Below are 9,106 nucleotides of genomic sequence, written 5' to 3' on the forward strand. Positions count from 1 at the left end.
TAGGTCCTATAATTTGTATGCTTTTTGTCCATAAGTGTAATCAATGAAGGTGCAACGATATGCCCTAAGGGAAAACTTAGTGGTGAAAATGACAGTGGTTGCATAGGCTAAAGAACCAAAGACGCAGAAGTGATCATAGGATGGGGTTTTATTATGGAGAACCTCAAAAGGAGATTTACTATGGAGAATGCGGGTATGGAGACGGTTGATTGTATAAGCAGTTGTAAGAACATATTCACCCTAAAATTTTAGAGGAATGTGTGATTGGAATCAAAAGGCGCAACAGTTTTAAGAAAGTGCCCATGTTTTCGTTCAACAATGACATTTTGTTGAGGGGTGTAAACACATGAAGTTCGAAAAAGTACCCTATTGTCAGAAAAAAAAATTGCGAAGAGAAAAAATTCTCCTCCATTATCGGTACAAATGCATTGGATTTTAGTATGAAATTGGGTATTGACATAGGCAAAAAAATCTTTGATTAGTTGTTGAGTATCATATTTATGTTTCATGAGAAAGACCACACGTAAAATGGGAAAAATCATCCACAATAGTTAAAAAATAATGAGCTTCAGTAAAGGAAGATTGATGATTCGTGATGCGTAAAATAACTAAACACACAAATTAAACCCTTTTTTTATCAATTGTAGTAAAGTATGTAAGTAGGGATCGTTCTAGGCCGGGGATTAGGAGGGATTGCTAAATCACTTGGAAACTGACTTGAAAACGTGAAAACAAAGTTTAAAACACTAACTAGACTCAAAGAATGCAAAACTATACTTTAAAACACTAAAACAAACCAAAAGACTCAAAACAGCCCCTAAACACTCAAAACTACCTTAAAAACACAATCTGGGCAATTTTGGGACTCTCACACAAACTTGGACAAATTTTGGTTTTCTAATGAACTAAAACACTTAAAAACATAATCTAAGACAAGTTCTAATTAATATGACTCAAAGAAATAAGATGGGGTTGATTTTTGACGAAAATAATTAAATTAAGACAAGAACAAAGTAAACAAATTCTTAGACAAATTTGGGTGAATCAAAACACTCTAACACACAACCAAAACAGAAATTAAACACTTTGAAACAATAAAGTAAAAGGGGGATTTTGGTTTTAATGAATTTGAAAACAAAACAAACTTTGTAAAACAAAACAGATTGTAAGTGAATTTGAATGAAACTTATGGATGGAAGATTATCTAGGAGGTTCTTCTCCACATATGTCACACTTGCATACAAAACGATTTCCAGTTGCTTTTCGATAAGCTATGAATACTCAACCCCCCAAATTAACCGTGAATTGCACTAATTAACCCTCAGTTTTTTCCACAAGTTATTAGGTTGGATGATTGCATACGACAACCCAAAACATTCCCTACAAGTTCCCTACATGAATTGCATAATAGAGATACAAGCAAGAATCATTAAGTTCTATGAAAAACATAAGCATTAACGAGGCACTCGTTACTATGATTTGCATGAAACTTATGCCAAGAGTTTACTTAACGTGATTGTGACTAGCAACCTTCACTACTTGTGAATATAAGTTTATAACGATTAGGTGAAACTCCCTTATATTCTAGCGTCAAATTCATGCATGAAAATTAAGCGTGCACTCTTAACCAACATACACAAATTAGTTTTTATATGAACGGATAAGTAAATTGAATTCACAACTTATGAATCACAACTGGATGTAATCAAATCATATTGCAAGTATGAACATAGTTTCGAATCACCCCCTAACTAAGAGGGGTTTAGTTCCTCATACTCACAAAGCAAAGATACATAAAATTAGACATTAAAATCAAAGGAAAGAAAACACCTAAAATGCTCCAACTTGGTAGCAAGTGCATCCAAGATTCCTCCTTTCCCTTGCTTGCGGCAGATTGGGTTATGGACAGATTTTGGGTAGTTTTATGATGTAGAATGGATGGGGAATGGTATGGAAGGGTTTAGGGTGAGTGTGGAGGAGTGTTTGATGGTTGGAGGGTGGTGGAGAACTAGGCAAAGAGGGTGGAAGAAGGTGGAGTGGCTGTTATGTTTTCTAGGCACTAGAATGGTGTTTTTGGGGTGTTTTGCTTCCTAGGGTGTGTATGGACGAATTTTTGTGATAAAATGATGAATATGGGGGATTGTCCTTTGGCCAAGGGGTGTAAACATGTATTTATAGGCCCTAAAAACCTTAGAAAATCAGGTTAGGTTAAGGATGAAATGCATGGCAATTTGTGTGTGTGGTGTGCAATGGTCCAAGGGTGAAAATGAAGTAATGATGCAAAGTGTGAAGGGTAAAATGGAGTGGTGTTGTAGCTAGGGAGCATGAATGATTGTGTACATTGCATAGAGATGGAAAGGGAGGTGAAATGTGTCAACAAATGGGTCAAAGGTGCAACAACATGTGTTGCACATGGCATTGGATTCCAAATGTGAATGATGGAGCATTAATTGGTGCATGTAATGGATGTAAATGTTGTCTAAAATCTAATGAGTGAAGGGAACAAGAGGTATCAAGCAATTGAGTGTAATAATTAAATGAATTGAAGCATGAAATTAGAATGCACAAGAACAAGCTAACTAAGTCGCATAAATATGCTCCTATCAAATTCCCCCACACTTAGCTTTTGCTAGTCCTCGAGCAAACAAAGAAATAAAACGAAACAAAACAAATAAAATACAACCTAAACCTTCCAACATTTGCCTCAGGGATTCCAATGCATATGACATGTTAAAAATCATTATCCCCACAGATTTGAATCATCTTCACACTTAAACATGTACTTAATCATAGTCACTACTTACTTGTTCACAATTAATCGATTAAAACAATGTTTTTGATGTAGTAACATGCCTTAGAGAATTTACTCAATTCCTTTCAAAGTATGCACTCAATTTTCACTCAGATTTTCTAACTACACACCCTATATGAAGGAAAAATTTTGTCCTAGCTAAGAACAAGTATGAACATTTGAATACACATGCAAGCTATTAACATTTTAAAGTAGGCATGCATCCAAAAACAATTCATAAAACCCATGACTTTCAAAGCCTAGTATATGGTGAACCAAAAATAAACTCTTTAACAACATTAAAGAGAAGTAAAGATTTAGTGATTCTTTACCCTTGAAGCTCATCCTTGATTACACAAGGGATTCACCCAAGTGGAGGGCCTTCAAGTCACCTCCAAGCTCTTTGAATCCTCCTTGTGTTTTCCTCCCTTTAGTGCTCCTTTGATGATTTGAGGAAAAAGGATTTGTTCTCCAAAACACCAAAAGCTTGATGTCTCTAAGTCTCTTCACCAAGGATGTATCTTGTGAAGATGATATGGATGACTAAGGAAAGAAGAGATTGCTAGATGTCCCTCCCCTTAGTGGCCGGCCTCCTTAGAAGAAAATGGAGAAAATGTTTCACCCAATTTCAACAAGAAGAACCCTAATTAGAAAATAGCTATAAAGTTGTATTTATAACCTTTTCTTTGGTGAGTGGCAAACTTGTAATTAAGCAAACTTTGCCCATCCACCCTAATGGCCGGCCATCCTTTGTTATTGGGCTAATTTGCCCATTTTGTTTTAGTTGTCATACAACTTAAACATAATGGGCCTTGTGGACCAAAACGTTTTTGGTCCCAGAAACCCAAAACCAACATATAAGCCCAATACGAACCTTTCGTATAATTAATTAACTAATTAATTAATCTTGACCATTCTTCAATTAAACCATTTAATTGCTTATCCATCTCATTTAATTTCTTCACATACATCCTTACTCGGTGTACGATCCATTAGGTTCTATTTAGCGAGGCAGTGGGCGATGTTACTCTTAACAATCGATTGTGAATTGAAACCACATTTCAATTCTCCCTTTTTGTTGATTAGTGTTTGCTAACCATTAGGGCTTCCACAAACCATGAGTGACGCCTAGCAGCATATCATGATTACCCAAGCTAAGTATAATTGGTTGGAGAACCTATCCAGTTACAACTACAATGCAATACGATCCTTCTCTAATACAATACTCTTAATCACATTGTTTAAGTGATAGTTTGTTTCATGTCTACTATCCAATGTGATACTTTCCTATATGATTCCCTTGAATATGATTTGGAACAAACTTCCTAAGTCATATTCATTTGCTTTGGCCAAAGACTTTAGAATCATATCTTAGAGTATTCTCCCTCCATCATGGAAGGTTAGAGATCCCTTGTTGTGCATTCATATGCCTACATGACTAGATAGCTTGACCCCAACAATGCCGTGGACACTCCAAAGGAATGTCGTTGACAGGATCAAAGATCAAGGACCTAATCATTAGACATCGATGATGCCTCAGGTCAAAGGACTACTTTGCATATTGCAACCTTAGAGTTCATACATGACATGTATGTTCGAACTCTCTTTTGATCGTCGTTCAGTGAACTCGAGTACTCTTTCGAGCACCTATATGTTTGTCTTAGTGTCCAACACCAAATGACTTGAGACTAGTTATACTCACGATTAAGTCAACATAACACATACTAGCCTTAGCGGATTGTCAATGCCCAATTAGCAATCCTATGGCTAGGAACGTTTTAGGAATGAACATAAGAGAAAGGTCTCGATAATCTAACTCATTAGATCACTTATCTCTTAGAACAAATACATTCCTTGGATTCCCTTATTGCTTAAACACATGATACAATAAATAGTGATTAACAATAAGATTTGCCCTTCATTAAACATATAAAAGTTTAATACAATAAGTATTCCAAAAAGCTATTACATCAAATGAGTGGCTTTGTGGGCATACTTCCAACAATCTCCCACTTGCACTCAAAGCCACCTTCCCATGTATCTAATACCCATCTTTTCCATATGACGGTCAAGCTGGATCTGAGACATTGGCTTTGTTAGTGGATCTGCTACGTTATCGGCTGAAGCAACTTTGAGGATGTTGATTTTCCCCTCGGCAGCATATCTTCTAATGATATTGAAGCGTCTGTCTATATGCTTGTTCTTTTGATGTGCCCTGGGTTCCTTGGCTTGAGCTATCGCCCCACTATTATCACAGTACAAAGTTACTGGTGATGTAATGGTTGGAACCACCCCAAGTTCAGTGATGAACTTCTTCATCCAGAACGCTTCTTTGCCGGCTTCAGCTGCAGCGACATATTCAGCCTCTGTCGTGGAATCAGCAATTACATTTTGCTTCTTGCTTTTCCAACTGACAGCCCCACCATTCAGAGTGAATACATATCCGGAGTTGGAACTTCTATCATCGACGTCAGATTGGAAATCTGCGTCTGTATAGCCTTCCACTCGCAACTCTGATGCTCCTCCATACACGAGGAACATGTCCTTAGTTCTTCTTAAGTACTTAAGGACCGTCTTGACAGCTCCCCAGTGTTCTGATCCTGGGTTAGATTGATATCGACTAGTAATGCTCACAGCATATGCAATATCTGGCCTTGTGCATATCATGGCATATATGAGACTTCCTATGGCTGAAGCATAAGGAATATAACTCATTTGCCGTATCTCTTCAGGAGTTTTAGGTTCCATGGATTTAGAAAGGTGAATTCCATGTCCAACAGGAAGAAAACCTTTCTTAGATTGTTCCATCTGGAACCTACTTAGCACCTTATCAATGTACATAGATTGGGATAATCCAATTAATTTTCTGGATCTATCACGATAGAGCTTTATCCCAAGTACATAAGATGCATCTCCCAAATCTTTCATGTGGAAGGTTTTGGACAACCACACTTTTACAGAAGAAAGTACTGCAGTGTCATTCCCAAATAGTAATATGTCATCTACATATAACACTAGGAATACAACTGCATCCCCAACGACCTTTTGATAAACACAATTGTCGTCTTCGTTTTGAGTAAAACCAAACGTTTTGATCTCATTGTCGAAACGAATGTTCCAGCTCCTGGAGGCTTGCTTAAGTCCATAAATGGACCTTTGAAGCTTGCATACCTTAGTCTTTTCAGACTTGGACACGAAACCCTCGGGTTGAGTCATATAGAGCTCTTCCTCTAGGTAGCCGTTCAGAAAGGCCGTCTTCACGTCCATTTGCCATATCTCATAATCATGGTACGCAGCTATCGCAAGCAAAATCCGAATGGACTTAATCATGGCTACAGGAGAGAAAGTTTCTTCATAGTCAATCCCTTCTCTTTGTCTGTAACCCTTGGCTACTAGTCTAGCCTTATAAGTCTCCACGTTCCCATCAACGCCTATCTTCCTCTTGAAGACCCATTTGTTTCCAACAGGTACAATACCTTCTGGAGGGTCTACAAGAGTCCAGACCTGATTTTGATACATGGAATCCATCTCGGATTTCATGGCCTCTTGCCATCTCTTTGAATCAATGTCGGACATTGCTTCAGTGTAGTCTCTAGGGTCCTCCTTTGTTTCATTGTCACCTAGAAGGTACAATTCATCAAAGTTATTGTCTAAGCCATACCTCTTAGGTGGCTTACTAACCCGTTCAGATCTACGTGGAGCTAGGGGTTCAGGAACAGGGTTGTCAATATGTCGAGTGCTTGTTTGTGGTTCATTATTAATCTCATTAATTTCCATCTGTTTGCTTACAGTTCCTTTGAGAACAAATTGTTCTTCAAGAAACATAGCATTTCTGGCGACAAAGACTTTCTGGTCGTCAGGATGGTAGAACTCATATCCCATAGTTTCTTTAGGATATCCCACAAAATAACATCTTACTGACCTCGCTTCAAGCTTAGTAGCTTCAAGCTTCTTGACATATGCTTCACAACCCCAAATCTTAACATGTTTAAGACTTGGCTTTCTTCCATGCCATATCTCATAGGGCGTTTGTGGAACTGACTTGGAAGGTACTCTATTAAGCAAGTAAGATGCTGTATATAGAGCGTATCCCCAGAATGTTACTGGTAGATCAGCAGAACTCATCATAGAACGAACCATGTTCATCAAGGTTCGATTTCTCCTTTCAGAAACTCCATTGAGTTGTGGAGTTCCCGGTGGAGTCCACTGTGATATTATTCCACACTCTTTGAGGTAATCTAGGAACTCGTTACTCAGATATTCACCCCATCGATCCGATCTTAGGATCTTTATCTGTTTCCCAGTTTGCTTCTCAACTTCATTCTTGAATTCTTTGAACCTTTCAAAGGATTCTGACTTGTACTTCATAAGATACACATAGCCAAACCGAGAGTGATCGTCGGTGAATGTGATATAGTAGGAGAAGCCTCCTCTCGACGTAGTAGACATAGGTCCACATACATCAGTGTGGATTAACCCTAGAATTTCAGTGGCACGCTCTCCTTTTCCAGTAAATGGAGATTTGGTCATTTTCCCTTTCAAGCAACATTCACAAGTACCCATCCGGTCATCACCTAATGGGCGGAAATATCCGTCTTTCGACATCTTGCGAATCTTATCAAGGTTCACATGTCCAAGTTTAAGATGCCACATCTTTTCTTGGTTAACTTCTTCTCTAGCCCTTTTGGGTTTTGAGGTATTCCCGCTTTCAACACAGTGCAACCCACTATTCGTCTCTAGGTGAAAAAGTCCCTCTATCATATTACCATGAGAGATAATACGACCGTTCAAGTATAAAGTGCAACTCATTTTGTCAAACAATACTGAGTGCCCATCTCGTAAAAGCTTAGAGATGGAAATCAAATTCTTTATACATGAAGGAAAATATAAACAATTTTTAAGTTCCAGGACTTCCCCAGAGGGTAGGTTAAGCATGTAGGTGCCTATTGCTTTTGCTGAGATTTTAGTGCCGTTCCCAACTCGCACAACCATCTCATTATTGCGCAGTGATTTGCTCCCCACTAGTCCCTGCATCGTATTACAGATATGTTGACTAGCGCTTGAATCAAATATCCAGGAACTGGAGCTCACTGTAAAAGCACTCTCTATGACAGAAATAGTCTCTTCAAAAGTTCGTGTCATAAGGCTCGCAACGCGCACCCTGTATTTCTTCTTCCAACGTTCATCCTTTCCACAATGAAAGCATGTTCCTTTGGATTTCTTTGCCTTCTTCTTATGCAACCTTTTCCTTATGTTTGCAATCTCACTCCCACTGTCCATTTTGAAACCTTTTTCAAATCTACAGCACATGTCAATCATCTCTTTCAAAGAATGATCGAATCTATTCACTTTATAGTTTACAATAAACTTAGTGAAATCATCCGAGAGAGATGCAAGGAAAAAGTCTTGGGCCATTTTCCCATCGATGGAAGTTCCTAAACTTTTAAGATCTTTAAATATCTTTTCCATCTTTTGTCCATGTTTATGGACCGATGTCCCCATTGCCATTTTGGCATTCATTAGACTACAAACATTTGAGAATCGTACATTACTAGTCTCAATGTCATGCATCTTATGCAAACTTTCAACCATGGCACAAGAAGTGTCCATGTGCTTATGTAGCTTCATAAGCTCCTCACTAAGTGAAGTAAGGATCAAGCATTTGGCTTGTAAGTCATACTCATAGTGTTTAACATAATTTTGACACTCCTCCTTTGAAGCTAATTTCGTAGGAGGTACATGAGGAGGGGATTGCTTAAGCACATACAATATGTCTTTAACCTTTGAGACATTCTCAATGTGGCGATACCAAGCAAGGAAACGTTGGCCCTTAAGGCCCCTTTTGTCAAGTATAATGGTGGGTATAATTTTAGGCATGTCGTTCACTACATAACATAACAGAAATCGTATTAGATTGTTTGTTTAAAGCTATTTGATTGGGTCTTTGAATCAAATAGTACCACCCACTATTTTTGGCAAATTCCACATCCCTCAATAGAATTCGAGAGTTATATTGAACTCTTAGCGGGTTATGGGAGACTCACCATTACCAAGCCCACCTCACGATGATACGATATTGGTTAGCAAAAATAATGATGAGAGAATAACGCATTATTCATTTACAACTTTTGTAATTACCCATCCGTTTGGCCTCTAGAGAATGTTGCCTCACGATGATACGATATCGGCACCATTGCACTTAGTTAAGTCATTCCCACCATGCTTAGTTCATGAAGGGGTTCAAGAATAGCCTCACAATGATATGATATCGGCTATCCTCGTTGCCTACACTCACCTCATCATATGTTTATGGAC

The sequence above is a fragment of the Malus sylvestris genome, chromosome 6 (assembly GCF_916048215.2).
Source record: "Malus sylvestris chromosome 6, drMalSylv7.2, whole genome shotgun sequence".
NCBI classification, from domain to species: Eukaryota; Viridiplantae; Streptophyta; class Magnoliopsida; order Rosales; family Rosaceae; genus Malus; species Malus sylvestris.